The sequence below is a fragment of the Equus quagga genome, chromosome 3 (assembly GCF_021613505.1).
Source record: "Equus quagga isolate Etosha38 chromosome 3, UCLA_HA_Equagga_1.0, whole genome shotgun sequence".
In the NCBI taxonomy this organism is placed as follows: domain Eukaryota; kingdom Metazoa; phylum Chordata; class Mammalia; order Perissodactyla; family Equidae; genus Equus; species Equus quagga.
The window spans coordinates 105,842,608-105,863,094 of NC_060269.1; the positions used below are offsets into that span (position 1 = coordinate 105,842,608).

Consider the following 20,487-nt stretch of genomic DNA (forward strand, 5'->3'; position numbering starts at 1 on the left):
AATTTGGATGTATCAAAATTCAATATATACTTAACATTTATTTATAAATTTTGACAATATGAACTATACTCTCCAAGTAAATTCGTATACTTTCCCTTCATTTTCTGTTAGAATGATTATACTTGCATTAAAAATCCAACACAAAATGCCTTACAAATAAAGAAAAAGGGTAAGCGCACATACTAGGAAGTTCCGAGTTGTGTCAATATCTCAATGATACACTTAAGTTCTCAAAATAACTTTGCCTCTCCACTCCACCAGACACAGTGTACACATATTCTAACTCACGATTGCACAATGACTATGGAGTACCAGGTGCCACTCGGAAAAATTTCAAGGACACAGAAAAAAGAGGACGCCATTTCTGTGTCCCTGCTTGTAAGTACCAAAAATGTTCTTAGCAGCCTATCCTCTCCAAAATTTTGTCTTGTCTTATGATCAAGAACTGTGTCACATGTTGCTGTATCACTGGCTGAGGATGGCATTTCCACTATCACTCAGAATTCACTTCTTGCCGCAGTGGGGAACTAGCATTTCCTGAATCATATGGCCTCCTGATATTAAAATAAAACCAGAGCTCATTTATCAAAGAAAATAAGAGTATCTATTGTGTAGATAACAATCATGTCTTCTTACTATCTCCAAATAAAGCTTATCTTTACCTACTTCGGTGCTTTAACTAAACCCATTTTATCTACATGAGTATTTCTAGACCCTGTCTCTAACAATGGAAATGCAATTCACCTTTCAGAACACAATTGTAATCTCACAGCAGCCTTTACTTATAAAAGTCCTCTCTGGAACATTCTTATGGAAGTAGTGATCACCAATTAAACCCCTAAAATGAGACAGTAGGATTTTATGTTTTACTTCTTCATAGCTCTTACAATATTTAACAGCAAGGATAAAAGGCATTGAAAGCCGACTTTTTTTTTTTTCTTGTCTCTATATATCATTTTGGTACCAGACTCAACCATTTTTTTCTTGGATATGACTTTTTTTATTTTTTCATTGCTTACAACCACCATATTTCAATATGTTCGTTGCTTTACAGTTGTATTACTCTAACAAATTTCTAAATAACTTCTTTGTCTTCGTTCGTCCTCTCTACATCATACTTTATACTTGCATTTCTCTAGTGTTCTTCTTTAAATTTTGTGCATGTTTAACCATATTCTTCCTTGATTAAACATTGAACATTTATTTATCGTGTGCCTGGGACTATCCTAGATTCTAATAATTGTGCAGAGAACTGGATATGCCCAGTTCCTGTATTCAAGGAGCCTATCTTTTCACGTGGAAGCCAGACAATTAGGCAAATGATCACAATACAGTGTGAGGCCTATTTTAAAAGGGAAAATATCTCACCACATTCCATCTAAATAGTTATTCCACCAAGCTTCTGAATCCTTTCCTATGTAGTCATATGATAAAAATATGGCTCCAGCCCTTCAATTAATTTGATTCTCTCATCAAATACTGTAAAAATGTATTTGCTCCTGTCTTCTTGCCTTCTCATTTTTCACTGCACTTACGTGGAATACATTGTCAACTGAATTCCACTTTTCTGAAGATAAATCTTTTCCTTTTTTGCCTGTTCCTTTTGTTGTTACTCTATTTCTCCAAACTCTTACTGCACTTAGAGCCAGTACTATGCGACTGTAAACTTAAAATAATGTATTTTAGGTAATTCATTCTTTATATTTCCAGTCCTAAATTGACAATTAGTTTGTAAGCTTCTTAAAACAAGCATCATATTTTATATATTATTCTGAACTCCATATCTAATTCAATGTTGAAAACGTAGTAGAGAGATATTAAACCTTTAAATAATTTATTTTATTTCTGCTTGTTAGTTGGTCTGGATGTACAGTGTTTCAAAAGTATATGCCATTCAGTTATACACATGATTTCATGTAAGTTTGGCAGGAAAACATGGGATTTTTATATAACTTTCAGTATCACAAGTGAAAAATTTGTAATTATTTTATAAATACATAGGTTCATATGGTATATGATCCTTTTAGATATTTCTCTGTGTATTCCACTCACCAGTCAACAAGGTGAAACTAGTTTTTTTTACAAACAAAAAGATTGCCTGATATTTGCCAAAGTGGAGAAAATATATCTTGTCAGATCAAAATGTGTTTTATTTCAGTCCAAACTTAAAAGAATCCTATTATTAGTTATTCCTCTTATTATTAAAAAAAGAAAGAAAGAAGGAAAGAAAAATAAACAGAGGGTTTATTTTCTTCCCCAAAACGGAAAAGAATGGAGACATACCATGTCATCACCTTGATATATCATATTCATTTGAAGAAATCATAGCTGGATCCTTCAGCAAAAAATTCAATAGTATTTAAACCCAACTGATTGTCTTGAATGTTGTTTTGCTACCTACCAGAACATCTTTGAAATATAAAATATCACTGGGGACATGTAGATGTTTCAACAGTGACAAATTCCCCATAATGGTATATTCTGCTGTGACAAATAAAGGTAGTCATTTTCTACTAGTACCTTGATATAAATTTTAAAATAAAAATTCAAACATCCATCTAACATTCCTCAACGCACCTATAGATTGATAGTGAAACTTTTTTTTTTTGCTTATAGTGAACCAACGTCATAATTTTTCTTCCAGTGGTGAAGTAACAAGTATTAGTTTGTGGGTCGTTTTAAAAACTCTTACTGGCTAAATTAATTTCTATAATGTTATTGTCTTCATTCACATCAAAAAATATATTTTGCACATTTCCTATGTTTTTTATATATAAATATTTCATGTTTTATATATTTTGTATTGCTAACAATCTTTATTTTAGCAATAGTAATTATTTTTACTAAAAGTAATTATTTCTGGGATTCTTATGCTTTTCATATTGTCTATAACATTCTTTACTTTGATAAAAACTAAAGAAGAAATTTTAGAAAATCCTATTTCCTAAAGCTAAAATTAGAACTTAACATTCTCACAGAAATTACTCAGCTGAAAGCTATATTACTACTAGTTAAGGCTGGTATGCATCAAGCATTGACTCGCTGTTGAGCTAGATAAACGATAAGTGACACTTCAAGAACAGAAATTCCTGGATATTTGATCTAGTCTACATCATCAAGCCTGAAAATCAAGCCTGAATATTGCTCAAAAGTCTTTTCTCAGATGACTTCTCACATTTTCTAGAAGACATGGTCACTAGTTATATCTTACTTGGTAAATAGTGGTACCCAAATAGAACATATTTTCCATTTGGGAAAGATCTTCAATCTGTGCAAGTTAACAAACATGAAAATCTGTCACGTGAACATTCATTAAAAAGTAAACTCATCATCTATGCACATTCTGAAATATCCTTTTTTAAATGAAGAGTGCAATTTCATAATCATTCATCTATCCAGCTGCTACTTATTTTCTATTGCTTACTGGTCTTTCTTCTCCTATTTGTGTAGAAACTATTTTCCTAAATTTTGCTTTTTGACATTTTTTCCAGTCATATTCAGCTGTGTCTTAGACTTTGGGTGATAACTACCTTGTAATGAATTATTTCTTCTCATACTCATCATAAAACGGCCTTAATTCTATAATAATATAAAATTTCAGTTAATGCTTTTCACTGTTTTCTGTAGCACCCTGCTTCCATGGCTTGTCTTGTCATTTTAATTTTTTTTCTTTTTCTTCTCAGAATTACTTTGAACTCAGTCATACCTAATATAGTTACTTGAACATCTATCTATTTGTAATAGGTTTAATATGCTTTCTCATTTCAGGGTAGTATCTTTCTCCATTTAACTTTCATATAGAAGAAAAAGATTTTCTAAAAATATATAATATCTCATGTTTTTAAACATTTATTCACTAAAATTTGTCAGCTATCTTTATAGGCAGCAAGTGGTAAGGTTAATTCTACAGTTAAAAAAATATTTCAGTCACTCTTTGACAGCACTGCAATTGCCTCCTGCCGAGCTTGCCACCTGCAATGCCATAGCGCACAGTGGCTGAGTTAGGAGGATGGCGATGACCCCTGTCTCGATGAGAGGGCAGACTGCAGTGTGTTGAATACTGTCTTTCCAGAATTCACATCTACGCGGAACCTCAGAACGTGACTTTGTCTGGAAATAGGGTCTTTGTATTATTACAGTTATAATGTTTTAATTAACATAAGGATCAAGATAAGAGCATTCTGGTTTAGGGTGGGTCCTAAATGCCATGCAAATATCCCTATAGAAGACAGAAAATAGCACACAGAAACACATAGAAACGCAGAGAAGAAGGCAACGTGAAGCTGGAGGCAGAGATTGCAGCGATGCATCTACAAGTCAAGGCACTCCAAGAATGGCCAACAACCACCTGAAGCCTGGAGACAGCCAGGTACATTTCCTCTCCTAGATCCTCCAGAAGGAACCCATCCTGAGGACATTTTCATTTCAGACTTCTGGCCTCCAGAATTCTGATAGAATTAATTTCTTTTGCTTTAAGACATCCTGTTTCTGGTAATTTGTTATGGAAACTAATACAGATGCCCATTGAGCTTTGTGGCCACAAATTCAGCATGAAAGAAAGCAGCATCACTGTGGCTTCTCTTTAGTAATAGCAAGTAGTGTTAAGAATGGAGAAAAAGCGACAACTACGGTAACAATAACAGTAATAGGAACAAATATTTATTAATTCCCTAGTGAAAGAATTTCTTTTTTCTCTAAAACCTCACATACTCAGAGCCTGGAGGTAGAGTGGATATTTCTCACCTTGCTTTTTCCCAAGCATCTTTCCCTCCACCTCCACGCCATCACACATTATCTGTGATGTCTCGTTGTTGTCATCTAGAGGTATCTTAGTCATGTACCTTATTCCTGGGTAATTCTAGCAATTTTTCCCTGTATTCTTTCCACATTCTTCATATTTACACCCTTCACCACTTCTGGTCACTTTAGCATCTACATTGAATGGTCAGGCACTTTGTTCTAATGATATTATCTTAACGTCATCACAGCCAACCTCTTCCACAGTTATTTTCTTGACGATCATGTCATTGCCAACACTATGCTATTATAAAAATCTCACTTTCAGGTATCTTAATCTCCTAACCGTACAGCTCATATATACTAGTACTATCATTCTAGTATCTGTTTGACTTTATTAAGACCTCAAACACACTGACATCACTTTTTCCTATCCTGAAGCATCCACTCCTATGCCTTCACTTCCCTCCTTGATTAGACTTAGCTACAATTAATTTCACAGCAAATCTTTATTGTCGCCGCCTTTATTCTTCCTGCTGCACAGCTTTATCGTATGTCATTTCCTCTCTTAGACATACACTTTTCGCACTTCCAACATACCTCCAATATATCATCCAATCACAACACAAGCTATAGAATCTCAAGATAATCCCTATATCAGGCCCATATGTAGCTTTTCGTGATTAAACAGCTATTAATTAGAAAGACACGTTCTCTCTTCCCTGTATACCACTTGTATGATGGTAGAAGAGGAGTAGGGTGACTACAGTAAATATTGCCATCTATAAGATGAAGAACAGGTGGCACGGAGAAGTCAAGAATCCACAGCTTATATGAAATTCTGCTCAGCCTCAGTTCCCTGGTTCTGCTTCCAAAATATTACTATCTCATCCACTATCTCCATAGCCCTTGGTTTTGTTATCTGGGGGCAGAGGAAGGTGTGTCTTTCCTTTTCCACGGTTCCACTTAGTCATTTCTAAATGGGAAATTGGAAAATAGCCCCTCCTCCCCACTTTTTTGCTGCCTCACAGCTTTTTCAGATAGTTTCCTGTCCATAGAAATTTGGAGATCCAAAAATCTTTTCATGTCTCAAACAGTCTCGGTTTCTTACATTCCAAACTAGAGGTGATTTGGCAGTACCAGTTTCTCAAACACATTATGGATATTCTATGCATTTGATTGCAGTCAATTATATGTACAAATAGTCCCATCACAATTCGTAGGAAACACAACTCTCTCTCTAGACCTAAGGTACTATGAGTGAATCTGGCTTCTGTGGGACCGTGATCTTAAGCTTTCTAAGAGCCATTTGTTTCCAATTGAAAAGCTTTAAGAGACATCACTTTGATCCTTTCAGAATTCTCTAAAATGGTTAGTGAGGTCCTTACTGTGAGGCCACGTTTTACTTTAACACCTTGCATTCGGCCTTTTTCCTGAGTCACCTTTGATTTGGTGAAAAACAGCTTTTTTGGGGGGCTGGCCTGCTGGTGTAGTAGTTGAGTTCATGCGCTCCGTCGGCCCCGGGTCAGTAGGCCCAGATCCTGGGGGCGGACCTAGCACTGCAGGTTGGGCCACGCTGTGGCAGCATCCCACATAAAATAGAGGAAGATTGGCATAGATGTCAGTTCAGCAACAATCATCTTCAATCAAAAAGAGGAAGATTGGCAAAAGCCTAAAAAACAGCTTGTTTTCAATTACGCAAGTTCTGAACTCTCTCTGTTCTCCCTAAATTCTGCTGACACAATGGCGTCACATCTTTCTTACAGAGTTTTATTAAACGCAGTTAGTTAACAACCAGCTAAACTTTCAACATTCTGCCACACATTTTTCCCTCCAGCGTTAAAAGTTTTTAGATAGATTTTCTCTTCTTCCAAGTTAAGGTAGGTGACAGTCTTACCAAACATTTTGCTACTACTTAACATGGAGCATAATTTTCCAGATTTCTATAACAGACGTCTTGCTGCCTACCACTGGTTCTTGATGGCAATATCACATATTTTTTATATTTGTTACATTTGTGACAACTTCTGTATAATCAGATATATTGACAATAATGCTGCGTAATAAACCCACTCCAAAACCTAGTGGTTTGCAACTATAAGCACAAATTTCTTTCTCATATCTTTCTTATTCAGCTGCTTAACACAATGATTTGCTATTTCTCATGATTGTGTGGATTTTCTGATGTGTTTCTCTGCTGCCTTTGGGCTCACTTGTGTGATTGGGTAGATGAGGTGCTGGATTCAGTAGGAACAGCTAGGACAGCTGGACTTCTCATTTATCTTGTCCTCACAGTGTGAAATATTAGGATAGAATTCCACAAGGGCAAAAGCCTCAAGATATTCCTCATATTTCCTACCTCATTTTATTGCTCAAAAGAAGTAAAAGAGATAGGCCAAATTTAAGAGAACGAGAAATAGACTGACAGATTGAGCGACAAAAGGGCAAAGCCACATGTCAAACAAAGATGGAAGGAGCTGATCTACCTATCTTTGAAAACAATTTACTACAGTTATCCTTGCCCCATTGCATTGCCACGATCTTGTCAATTTCAACACACACAGAGAATATTTGTGCTCACGCTGGTGCTAATATATTTGTTGGAATTACATTGAATCTGTCAATTGGGGTATAACTGACATTTAAATACTACTTCAGTTCATGAACATGATATACCTTCTCATATATTTAGATCATTTTTAAATTCCTTGAAATAATGTTTGAAATGTTCCATACAGAGATCTAGGAAATGTTTTTTTTTAAATGTATTCTTTTTTGCAAGGTGTTCAATAAATAATTTAATTGCTAGTAGATTTTCCTAATTTTTACATTATTCTTTTCTAAGCTTTGATAAGTTGCTTAATTTGAAGTATTTGTCCATACCAATATTCCAAAAATATTAGATCATCCAGAATATTCTCTTGTTATAATTTAGATGCTTGAGAACACCTGTCCCATTTTCACCCTGACAGTTTCTAGTCTCTCTGTTTCAGTTTCTGTCTCTATGTCTGTCTCTTCTCCTTCCTCCTATCCTTCGCTCTTTATTTAAATCAGATTTGCTACATATTTGTCTATTGTATCAAACTTTTCAAGAAACCAACTTTGGCCTTGTCAGTTTTCTCTATTGCATGCTCATTTTCTATTTTATTCATCTCTCCCCATGTCTTTAATATTCTTTTCCTTCTCAGCTTGCTTTGTCCTTTTTATTTTAGCCTATTGAGATAACAGCTTTATAGCCTCTCATCTTTTCTAATAAATGCACTTAATGCTATAAATATCCTTTTATGCATGGCTTTATCTTCATTTGAAAAGTTTTATGTTAGCATACGTTCATTACTTTTCACTTAAAATATTTTCAAATTTTTAATTTTATTTCTTTCTTGATTCACAGGGTATTTAAAAATGTATTCCATTAACAGGGATTTGGAGATTGTCTAGTTATGAATTAAAAATTGCTGTAAATATTTGGCTCAATTTCAATCTGTTGCGCATACTCTGAAATATTTCAATCTTCTGAAATTTGTTGAAAAATTTGAATGTCCCAATATGCGATTTCCTGTGGTAAATGGTCCCATGTACATTTGAGAACAATGTAAATTCTGTCATTCTTAAGTGTAGTTTGACATATATCAATTAGGCCAAGTATTTAATTGTATTCATCAGATTTATTTTACTGTTAGAATGCTGTGCCTGCTTCTTCAATCAGCTGTTGAGAGAGTGTTGGAGTCTTCCACTATGATTGTGAATTTGTCTATTTCTCTTTATAGTTTTTTCAATTGTTTCTTTTTATTACATGTTAAGCTAAGCTATTGGTTCCATTATAAGATGTGTAAATCTGTACTCAAAATAAATTTATGGTGCATAAATGATGCTATGCATTTTCAAAACCCATAGAACTTTACAGTATTAAGAGTGAACCTTAATGTAGGTCAATTTAAAAAATCAACCAGGAGATCAAGAGGACCCAGGATGTAATGCTGACTGTGAAAAAAAGAACCTAACACTATTAAAACATATGTCATCACCTCACAAAGAGGAGTGAGAAAGTGCTGACCTAAATAAGTATGAAAGATTGTGTTTTGACTGGAAACTATAAGTCAAAAAATTAAAGGAACTATTTGTAAACACTGTAGTTGGTAAAGTTTTGTATCACAAGAATAGAGGCTATCAACTCTAAAACTGCCAGGTGTACTCTGGGATCAAACATATGAGTAAGTGGATGGCAAATATTGGAGCCGGGCTTCTCACTTTCAGAGAAGGAAGTTATAGCTAAACAAGAGGGGAATGCACAGTGAACATGTAGAATTGGATTAGAATTAGAATTAGAGTTCAATTAGAATTGGATTAGAATCAGTATGAGCTTGTGTACAGCTGAATGTAGATATTTAGATACACAAATAATTCCCTCCTTCTATGTATGTGTGTACATATAGGGTTTAATATACTCTATCCACTGAGGGCCTAGATACAATAACACTCTAGTCATAAAAAGCACACCTAGCACCCAGATCTTAGACTCTAATACCATTCTGCCCCCTGCTCAAAAAGAAGAACCAAAGCTCCTTAGAAAAATAGCTGATTCTAGAGCTGGCACAGGGAATATACAAGATGAGCTGGGATATCTTGTACTGCCATAAAGTAAGGGAGAGCTCAAAAAAAAAAAAAAAAGAATAGGGGTGTGTCAAATGAAAACAAGAGCTCAACTAAAATTGTTCGCAATGACGAAAGTTGGGGCAACTTGAGAAACAAATAAATAAACAGTGTAGAATTGGATTATAACTCAAAGTATAAAATAGATATACATGACTCCATACTGATTTAAATAAATAATGTAAGAAATAAAACATGGAAGAAAAGAAACAAGTCTCCTTTCCAGAAGAATTCCAAATAATTTATATAAATATTCTCTGCTTAGGGAAGTGGAGCTTAATGCTTTATTCCTTAAGTGTAGGCTGTATATGGTGACTTGGTTTCAAATAGTAAAGTATGAGGCTTCATTTGCCTTTAGCAATCCATATAGTATCCAATTGGTTGAAGATTCATAAGTAATTTTCTACCTTATTTAGTTTTTTTCCATTTGTCCCTCAATAAGTGAAGGCAGGCTTCTGTCTTGACCCTAGAAAACCTGCCTATAGATCATTGATTTTCACTAGTTTGCAGAGCTCCACTCCTCACCCTAATTCAGAAGTCTCAGTTTCCCAAGTATTTAGATACTTCACTCCCATTTCCTCTTCTCTACAACTTTTGACTCTGTTCTCAATTGTTGCTCTCCTTTCCTGCTTTCGTGTAGCAGATGCCTTGGTGAACTTCCCTACTTTCCCTTTAAAGTGGAAGCTACCACTCAGAAGTAGCTGACCTAATAGAATGGTGGAATGGCCTATAAAACAGTGGAACAGACGGCAGTTACATCACCAGTTCAGAAAGAAATCTCATGGAAGTACAAAGTTTTACTTTGAAAGGTAAAGCAGATACTTTTAATTAGCAACAAGTATATGGCACTATTAATTCCATAGCTGGAATACATGAATCTGAGAGTCAATGGGTAAAAGGAAGAGTAGGTCCTTTCAACCACTGCACCTAATAAAACCCCATAGAATTGTTGCTTCCTGTCCTAAAAACTTTGAGTTTTTCTCATTGGGAGATCTCGCTTGCCAAGGGAAGAATGTCTCCAACAGGGACCACAAATAAAATTCCCTGAACTGTAAGTTGAAACTGCCACTGCGCCATTTTGGGCTTTTGTTACATTGATTCAACACGCAACAAACCAGGCTACTATACTCATTGGAATATTTGATTCTAATTAGTAAGGGGAAGTCTGGTTGTGACTTTTAAGAAGGTCAAGAAGGACCGTATGTCTGAATTTTAAAGGATTATCTGGGCTTCCATTCATAATTCCATTTTTAATAGTATTAATTAAGGGAGAATTATGGCAAACAAGAATGGACAGGACCATGGAGGATGCAGAGACTTCAATAACAAAATCTGTGGTCTCTCTGACAGGGAGGGGTGACCAGTTGAGTTCCTGCCTAAGAACAAAGGAAACGTAAAATGGATTGTGAAAGATGGGAGTTATAAATGACAACCACAACTTTATTCATTTACAACAATAAATTCTATAGGGGTGATTTGTACTTTTGTAATGAACTGCATTTTGTAATAGACTGCTATATCAGTGGTCTCCAATGACCCATAGCTCCTAGTATTCACATCTTTGAGTATTTTCCTTCACATTGTCTGTGGGCTTGGCTCTGTGATTGCCTTTGGCCAAGTGAGACATACCCAGTGGGATGCAAGCAGAGCCTTGATAAATGCTTTTAATTGGGTGAAACTCCTTTCCTTGAAAAGCTTTCTTCTTTTCTTGGTTGCTACAAACTCCCTGAATGATCTTATTTAATTTCTATGTTTTCATTTCTATTTATAGGTAGAACAACACCAAATGAGATACTCTAACCAGGATCTCTTTCTGGAGTGATAGCTATGTAATTTTAACTCTGTTGGAAACAATTTCGACACATCCAAGCTAAATTCTTCTTCTTTTATCTTTTTGATAATAGCCATCCTAACAAGTATGAGGTAATATCCCATGGTGTTTTTGATTTGCATTTCCCTGACTATTAGAAACGTTGAGCACCTTTTCATATACCTGTTGCCTATTTGTATCTTTTCTTTGAAAAATTGTCTATTCATGTCCTTTGCCCATCTTTTAACTGGGTTGTTTATTTTTTCGTTATTGAGTTGTATGCATTCCTTAAACATTTTGGATAAAACCCCTTATCAGATACATGGTATGCAAATATTTTCTTCCAATCTGTAGGCTATTTGTTCAATGTTGCTTATTCTTTTTCCCATGCATAAGCCTTATAGTTTGATGTAGTCTCACTTGTTTACTTTTGTTTTCGTGGCCTAAGTTTTTGATGTCATATCCAAAAAATCATTGCCAAGGGCATTATGCTAAGTGAAATAAACCAGAAACAAAAAGAAAACAAAAATATGCATGATCTCACTTATCTGTGGAATTTAAAAAGTTAAATACATAGAAGCAGAGAGTAGAATCTGTTACCAGGGACGGACAGTTGGGGGAAATGAGGAGATGTTTGTCAAAGGGTAGGAAGCTTCAGTTATGTAGGAAGAATAAATCCAGAGTTCTAATGTACAGCATGCTGGCTATAGCTAAGAATACTGTAGAGAATATTGGAAATTTGCTAAGAGTAGATTTCAGGTGTTCTCATCATCAAAAGATGGTAACTATGTGAGGAGATGGTATGTTAATTAGCTTGACTATGTATATATCAAGTAATCATTTCACTACCTATATATTAAACCATCATGTTGTACAACTTAAATATATATAATTTTTATTTAAAAATTAAATTAAAAAATCTTCTTTCTCTATCTCTAAAACCTTCTTTTCCTATGTTTCTATCTTCAAATATCCAATTGCTCAAGACAGAAATAAAGTTTTTTTTCTTATTTTTACCATTTACCTCAACAAGTTACTTTCAAATATTTTCAATTCTTTTCTTTCTGGGAAAAGAATAATCACAATAGGATTATTGCAAGAGTCTCACAGATGGTCTTTTCACCTGATTTTCAATGTTGCTCCCTTTCCAATATACTCTACTACAGCCAAATGAAATCTTCTGTTGTGTAAATCTGGTATCATAGTAGAGAACAGGAAACAAAGAGCACTGCTAGATCTTTCCAGGAAAGCGTGGATGGGAAAAATAGTGATCAATGAAACAATCAAGAAGTAACAGTTGAGATTTCTAATCACACTAAGCATGATAAAAAACCTGAGGAATGTCAACAAAAATGATCCCTAACCAATCTATAAATGAAAATTTGAGTGAGTTTATTCTAAGCCAAAATGTGAGGACTATGGCCTGGGGCCTTCCTTCCCGAAGAAAGGAAGCGCACCAAAGAACTGGGGCGTACAGAGTGGTCCTATACCCTAAAAGAGCATGTTTCATATATGATTGAAATGTCCCTTTTACAATAGTCATGAAACTGCTCTGTCAGCACAGTGATTGATGGACACAGCAGGTAGGTCTGCTGTCTCAGTGGACACAGCAGGGTGGCAGGTCAGTTGTCTGGAGTGGGGTGGTCACCAGTGAGCACAGCAATCAGTTCCTAGCCTAGGGAAAGGTGTTTATCCTTAAGGAAATGCCAGTGTGGGGGAAGTTGCACCTTTATCTTAAGGCCATTTGTTCTTGTCTTTGGGACATAGCAAATGCTTAAGCAGATATACAAGGCGTGCTCGATGGCCGTGTCAGGCCCTTTTGGAACAAACCAAGTCAGGCCGAATAAGGTTTAGACCAAATAGCTTCCTCATATACTCCAATATATCCTCTTGCTTGCCATTTATATTTGTGAGGAATAATCCATTATTTTTGCTTTGTTTTGTTGTGTGTATAGCTTAAGCATTTAATGAAAATGTGAGTTTCTCATATACAGGACATTTTAAATAATTGTTGTTACATTCTAAACTTAGATAATATTGCTTTAGGATTATTTACTTTTTCTCAAATTAATGCATTTCTAATTTCTAATAAAAGTGACTATAAGAGTTATCTTCCACAAGTTATCTTTAATTTTTTTTTTTTTTACAAATTCAGCTGTACCTATATAGCTTATATATAAAGGTCAATTGTTTTTTACATATTTTTGAGAATGATATTTATACTGTTTGAATGATATGTACACAATATCTTCTCCTGTACCAGACTAAATTGTGCAGTTTTTTAAAAGTTATTAGTTTTGACTTGAAAGATTTTCAAACATAAAACTGAGCTATACTCTACCAGCCAAAGATGTAGTCACAGAACTATTGAACTAAACCGAATATTACAAAGTCCAGAAATCTCAGCAAGGGTTAGATTGTCAGTAAAGAAGCATTTTCTTCCAGTGAGAATGTGGTTACTTGTTTACAACATGGATCTAAAATAGAATGAACACTTTCACAGTGATTAAACCACATGCAACTCTTTATCTTATTAAAAATCACAATAAGTAGTAAAACAAATACATATGAGTAAATTTGTTATTTTATAAAATCTGACTATGCATACAACAGAAAGAAAAATATATCAATGAAATATGTTTTATACTTTTGAAGCATGTTTATTTCGGTGTTTTTGAGAATATTAACAAAGTGGGATATTCTCATTGTTTAAAGAAATAATTTGTGTGGTTGAATCAGACACATGTGTGGATTTTTAGTTCTTAGTTTCCCTAACTTAATTGTTCTGATGAAAAGTGTTTATATTATTAAAATACTTCATGCGTTCATTCTGTTTCATTTAAAAACTCAGTGCAAGAGTAATTGATGACAGAGAGCTGATACGCTGGCTTTCAAGTGCGCCGTAAACCAAATCTGCTGTAGATGCTCTGTAGCCAGGCTGTCCTGGCTCTATTACTTAATATCACTTATTGTCTACTTGGCTTTTTATTTAAAGCTTCTATGCTTTAGTTTCCTCACTTAAAAAAATGGGATTAAAGCTATTTACTTCAAAGAACTGTCATGAGAATAGACATATTCGTATACAATACACTTCTTAGAACACTGCCTTGAGCTAGCAGTATTTATTGTCAACAATTATGATTGGTTTGGTCAATATATGAAGACGATTGATTTACAGATATTTCCACAGGAAAAAGTAAATCCTGTGTAGTATTTTCACTTCAAACTGAGCTTGGACATAGGTTTAATCTTTTTAGATGTAGCCCTAAGAAATATACCTTATTCTAGCTCCTTCTATGTTGCAAATCATCACAGGCTGATGAACACTGATTGAAAAGCATTGATTTATTTGTAATTAAACTGCTTTTTAAACCAGTGATATTGTTATTATGACTTTAGAGAAATTTTTCCCCTGAAAAGTTTTCAACATTTGAAAAGCACCATGATACTAATTGTCCTTATATCTCTATGGGGAAAAGAAGGGAAAGGCACTATCTTGATTTTGAAAATGATAATAATTTTAAAAAATTCCATTTAATTTGGCCACAGGCACTCTATCTGGAAAAGTTATTTCTCAGATTTTATTAAATATAGTAGCAAAAGAAAAATAACTCCAAGGTATATAACTTTAAAATAAACTAAGAACTTCAACATACATGGATTATTTACACGGACATTTTCTTCAAATTCTGGTATATTACTTGTTATGGTCTGAATGTTTGAAGCCCCCCAAAATGCATATATTGAAATCCTAACCCTTAAAGATTATGGTAACAGAAGGCGGGGCCTTTGGGAGATGCTTAAGCCATGAAGGTGGAGCCTTCATGAATGGGATTAGTGTTTTACAAAAGAAACCACACGCAGTTCCCTAGCCACTTAAACCGTGAGAGGACACAATGAAAACACGGCCATCTCCACACACTGAATCTGCTGCCGCCATGATCTTGGACTTCCTAGTCTCCAGAAGTATGAGGAACAAATTTCTCTCGTTTATAAGCTACTCAGTATTGTGGTATTGTTGGTATTTAGTTACAACAGCCCAAAAGGGCTAAGACATTACTGAACATCCTACTAGCTTGAATTTACAAGTTACAGTAGACACCCTCTTCCTAAGGCATCAAGAGTGACCCTTATTTCTCACAGTAGTGAATTATAATTCAAAGTTTTTCTGTGGCCACATAGAGTGATATAATATCCTTTCTTTTGGGAGTAATCTCAATTTTATACAAGGAGAAGAAGGGAATTGTGTCAGACACTGAGCTAAATGGTTTGTATGTATTATGTCATTTAATATTCATAACAACTCTATAAGATTAATATTATCAACATTATCATAAATTAACAAAACTGAAGTTCAGTGTTCAAGTAATTGTCCAAGGACATTTAGTTAGAAAGTAGCAAGACATATCTTCACCATTCTGTCTTCTGTTTCTATATGTTTCATTAATTATTTTCTTTAAAGATATTCCACTTTATACACATGTGTTTATTTTATATGTCTAAGTCATACTACCTTTTGTTTAAATTGTCAAACTTCCAGGATTGTTTTTTTAAAAAAATTCACTTAATGCATAAATATTAAAATGGAACTGTCTCCTTCTTGAAGCAGCACACTTTACGTCCATTAAATAATGATTTAATTATTGCCCGCCTATCCAATAGCAGCGCTATGAAAATATGAGATGAGGTAAATCAATGTTGCTTCATGAAGACAGCTCCTGTAAAGTTCTCTGTTGATAATATGTTCCTAATAGAGGAAGCAGAAGTGATTCATAGCATGAAATTTTTGGCAGTTAGAATGGCAAATATGTGGAATAAGAGTAAGACTGAGGGAGTGGGTACAACAAAAAAGTGTAAAAGTAGATTAAAACTTTCAGATAATCTTTTATTACATTGATACAAATTACCTTATTCAATGAAGTAAACATTTGTATATGTCTGTACATATATGTCCTATTTTAGATATAAAATTAAATAAAAGGAGAAATAGTTTGTAGAAAAAACACGTTAACTTCAATAAAAAAATTACTTTTTCAACTGAGTAGAAAGAGGGAATAATCTACTTATGTCCACCAGAGGGTAGTATTGTAACACTTTAGCATCTGAAATAAGCCTGCTGTCAGAAAAATTCTCAACAGACAGATGTCTCAAATAATTTTATTTTTCATTTTGAATATTGGAGAAGAAAATAATTTTAATTTTATATAATTTATACATTTCTCCTCATGTTTCACACTTTTCTAAATGTCTTTCATGATATTATTGATTGAATTAAAAAAATTAAAAATCAGCAAATAAGCATAGATATACCCACAAAAACGACTCACTGTATTATGGAAACTTGTTTCTAGATGTCCCAAATGACCCTCTCAGGAAAAATAATTGAAGTGTCAGATAGAATATAAAAATCCCAAATGTATTGCACGGCTAATGTCATAGTAAGTATTTTACATTGGCCAAAAATTAAAAGCAGAATTTGAAAGATAGGTAAGTGCAAAACTTCCTTGAACGCTGAAGACTCATTATAAGCTCTGGGTGCCCTAATTTTTACTTTCTTGCCTTGTGGGATCGGGTGACAGGAGATTATGCCTACAGTTCCTCAGAGATAAAGAGAACTACGAAACATTCCTTCTTCCCACTATCTAAAGCTAAGAGGCCTTACATATAAGCAAAGACAAAAATTAATCTGCTCTTCAAAAGGGAGAGCAAAAATACATGATTCTTTCAAAGTGATTGTTGACTGGGAGGAATATCTATCCTGAGAGATTGCAACTACAATCCAGCCATGAGATGAGCTTTTGGTGTGAATACCTGTATATTCCAGAAATCTCATGAGGACAGTTTAATGCAAAGTGGTCCTGGGATGCAGAAGTCAATTCAGATTCTTGGAGTAGGAACCCAACTTAATCCAGGACTTAGAGTGTCTTCATATTAAAAGTGTCAAAAAATTAGCTTGCAATTAAAATAAATACAAAACCCCCCAAAGAAAATAGGGCACGGAGAGCGAAAGCTCAAAGAAACGGCAGACAGCAGAATCGGAACAACTTGCCTTCAAATAGTGAAATTATCAGACATCAGAATATAAAATACTCATATTTAATATGTTTATGGCCCAGCTCTGCTGCTTATCAGATGTGTGATCCTGGAGAAGGCGCACTCGGAGCCTCAGCGTTACCATCTGTAACAGCCATGAGCCTCTCCCCTGAATGCCTGGTCAGGTTAAAGAAGTTTACTAATGTAACACACCTACCACAATACCTGCAGGTGGTAAAGGATGTGTGAGCCTTGCTCTTATGTTCATTGAAGCGAAAAATAAGATTGGCAATATGAAGAAGGCATACACACTATCAGGACACCAAAGGCAAATTTGAAAAAAATAAAGGGAAGTTTTTACAAATAAAAGGTAAATAAGCAAAATAAAATCTCAATGCTTGGATCAAATCACTCAGCGGATCAAATTACTAATTAGAAAACACAAAAAGGAGAATTAGTAAATTTGAATATACGCTTAAACTCAATGATGGATTTAAAGAATTTATACAGAATTAAGTACAGAAAGGCAAAGCAAGATAAACATAAATAGACAAAAATCTACTTTCTCATGGAGATTTAATCTTCTCAGGAAACATACTGTAAACAAAATGAATAAATTATGTGTTATATTAGAACATGAATAAAATCTCTAAAGGAAATAAAGGAAAAACGGGTGTAAGGAAAAATGGACAGCAATGGGTACTGATTTTAAAAATGTGATCAGGGAAGATTTCACTGAAAAGGAGACATTTGAGAAAAGACAAGAAGTAGAACAAGAATGAGCCATGTGGCTATCGGAATAGGGAGAGGTAGAGTATTCCAGGTAGAGGGAAGAGCAGTGCAAGGACTTTATGTGTCTGTGTGCAAGGGTCTGGAATGTGTGAAGAACCCCAGTTGGGTGAGTTGGCCTGCAGTGAACAGTGATGGGAGAAGTAAAAGAGTAGTTCAGTGACATAAGGGGACAGTTCAGAAAAGTCCTTGTAGGTCATTGTAAGGACTTCAGTTTTTATTCTGAAGGATATGGAACTGCACTGAAGAGCTTTGAATACGTCACATACTCAGAATTGCCTTAGAAAGGAATATTCTGGCTATCATGTTGAAGTCACCCTGGAGGTAACAAGGCTAGAAATTTGTGACTTGTCTTTTCATTTTCATAATGGTGTCTTTTTTTTTTCTTTTTTTGGTGAGGAAGATTGTCTCTGAGCTAACATCTATGTCAATCTTCCTCTATTTTGTATGTAGGACATTGCCACAGCATGGCTTTATGACTAGTGTGTAGGCCTGTGCCCAAGATCTGAACCCACAAACCCTGGGCCACCAAAGCAGAGTGCACGAACTTAACCACTAGGCCACTGGGCTAGCCCCCATAATGATGTCTTTTGAAGCATAAAGGTTTTTAATTTTGATGAAGTCAATTTATCAATTTTTACTTTATTGTTCATGCATTATTACTAGGTCTAAGAAATTTTTGCCTACCCTGTGATCAGTAAGATTTTATGCACAGATTCTTCTAGTTTTATCATTTTAGTTCTTCCATTTAGATCTGTGATACATTTTGAATTATTTTTTTACGTACATGTGAAGTATGGGTCTAAGTTCACCATTTTGTATGTGGATATCAAATGTCACAGCACAATTTTTGGAAAAGACTATCCTTTCCCCCACTGATTGCCTTGGTAGCTTTGTCAAAAGTTAGTTGAACCGAAGTGTAAAGGTTTATTTCTGGATTCTCAGTTCAGTTCCACGGATCTATGTATGTATCCTGTCTTGACTACTCTAGCTGTATAGTGAGCTTTGAAATCAAGAAGTGAAAGTCCTTCAATCATGTTCTTCTTTTCAAGATTATTTTGGCTATACTGAGGCCCTTACACTTCCACATAAATTTCAGGACTATCTTGTCAAGATATGTGAAAAAAAAAAAAAAGCCTAATAGGATATCAATAGGCATTGCTTACATTAGCTCTATGGAACAATTTGGGGAGAGTGGCTGTTTTAATAATACTGAAGCTTCTAATTCATAAACATGGAATATCTCTCCATTTATTTAGATTATTTCTAATTTCTCTCGGTAGTTTACTGGAGTTCCCAGTTGCAGTTCGAGAACCTATTTTGTTAAATATTTAAGTTTATACCTCAGTATTTTATACATTTGGGGGCTGTTTTGAATGAAATTATTTTCTGAATTTGATTTCCTGATTTTTCATTGAAGTATATAGAAAGCCACTGATTTTCGTTTATTGACCTTCTATTCCATGACTTGACTTAACTTGCTTATTAGTTATTGTAGGTGTGTGTGTATATTCCTAAGATTTTCTACAATAGCATCATATTGCTTGCCCTTAAAGGCAATTTTATTTTTTCCTGTTTAATTTTCATATTTGTAAATTCTTTTACTTGTCAATATTGGCTATAAGTTCCACACAATTTTGGATAGAAGTTATAAAGCAGATATCCTTGTTTGGTTAGCCATCTTGGGGGGAAGAATTCAGTCTTTCACCATTAAATACGATGTTAATTGTAGGTTTTCCCTACATGTTTTTGTTTATCAAGTTGAGGAAGTTCCTTTCATTCTTAGTTTGTTGAGAGTATTTATCATGAATAGATGGCAGGCTTTGTCAGTATTTTCTCTGCATCACTGTGTCTAGTGGATGGTCAAATACTTTTTGTTCTACTAATCTGGTGTTTTGCGTTAATGTGTTTTCAAATACCAAGCCAACCTTGCATTACTGGGAAAAATCCCTGTTGGTCATGGTGTATAATACTTTTTATATATTTCTAAATTCAGTTTGCTGTTATCTTGTGAACTTTTTTGTCTATATTCATGAGGGCTTCTATTCTCTAGTTTTCTTTCTGTATGATGTTTGCCTCTGGTTTTATTACCATTGTAATACTGGCCTCATAGAATAGGTTGAGAAGTACTCTATTTTCAGAAAGAGATTGTAAATAATTAGCATTTTTTTCTTCTTCTTTTTTTTTTTTTTTTGAGGAAGATTAGTCCTGATTTAAGTACTGCCAGTCCTCCTCTTTTTTGCTGAGGAAGCCTGGCCCTGAGCTAGCATCAATGCCCATCTTCCTCTACTTTATATGTGGGACACCTACCACAGCATGGTGTGCCAAGCAGTGCCATGTCTGCACCCGGGATCAGAACTGGTGAACCCTGGGCCGCTGAGAAGCAGAACGTGCGAACTTAACCACTGCACCACCGGGCCGGCCCCTGCATTTTTTTCTTCTTTAAATGTTTGGTAGAATTCATCAGT

At 34.7% G+C, this 20,487-nt stretch overlaps 1 long non-coding RNA gene across 1 annotated transcript; it reads left to right on the forward strand.

Moving 5' to 3' along the window:
• Nucleotides 1-305: 305 nt before the first annotated feature.
• LOC124236693 (uncharacterized) lies at nucleotides 306-11,843 on the forward strand. Its single transcript, XR_006887848.1, has 3 exons — nucleotides 306-378; nucleotides 10,028-10,196; nucleotides 11,159-11,843. It is a non-coding gene; the product is annotated as an uncharacterized LOC124236693 (long non-coding RNA).
• Nucleotides 11,844-20,487: the final 8,644 nt, after the last annotated feature.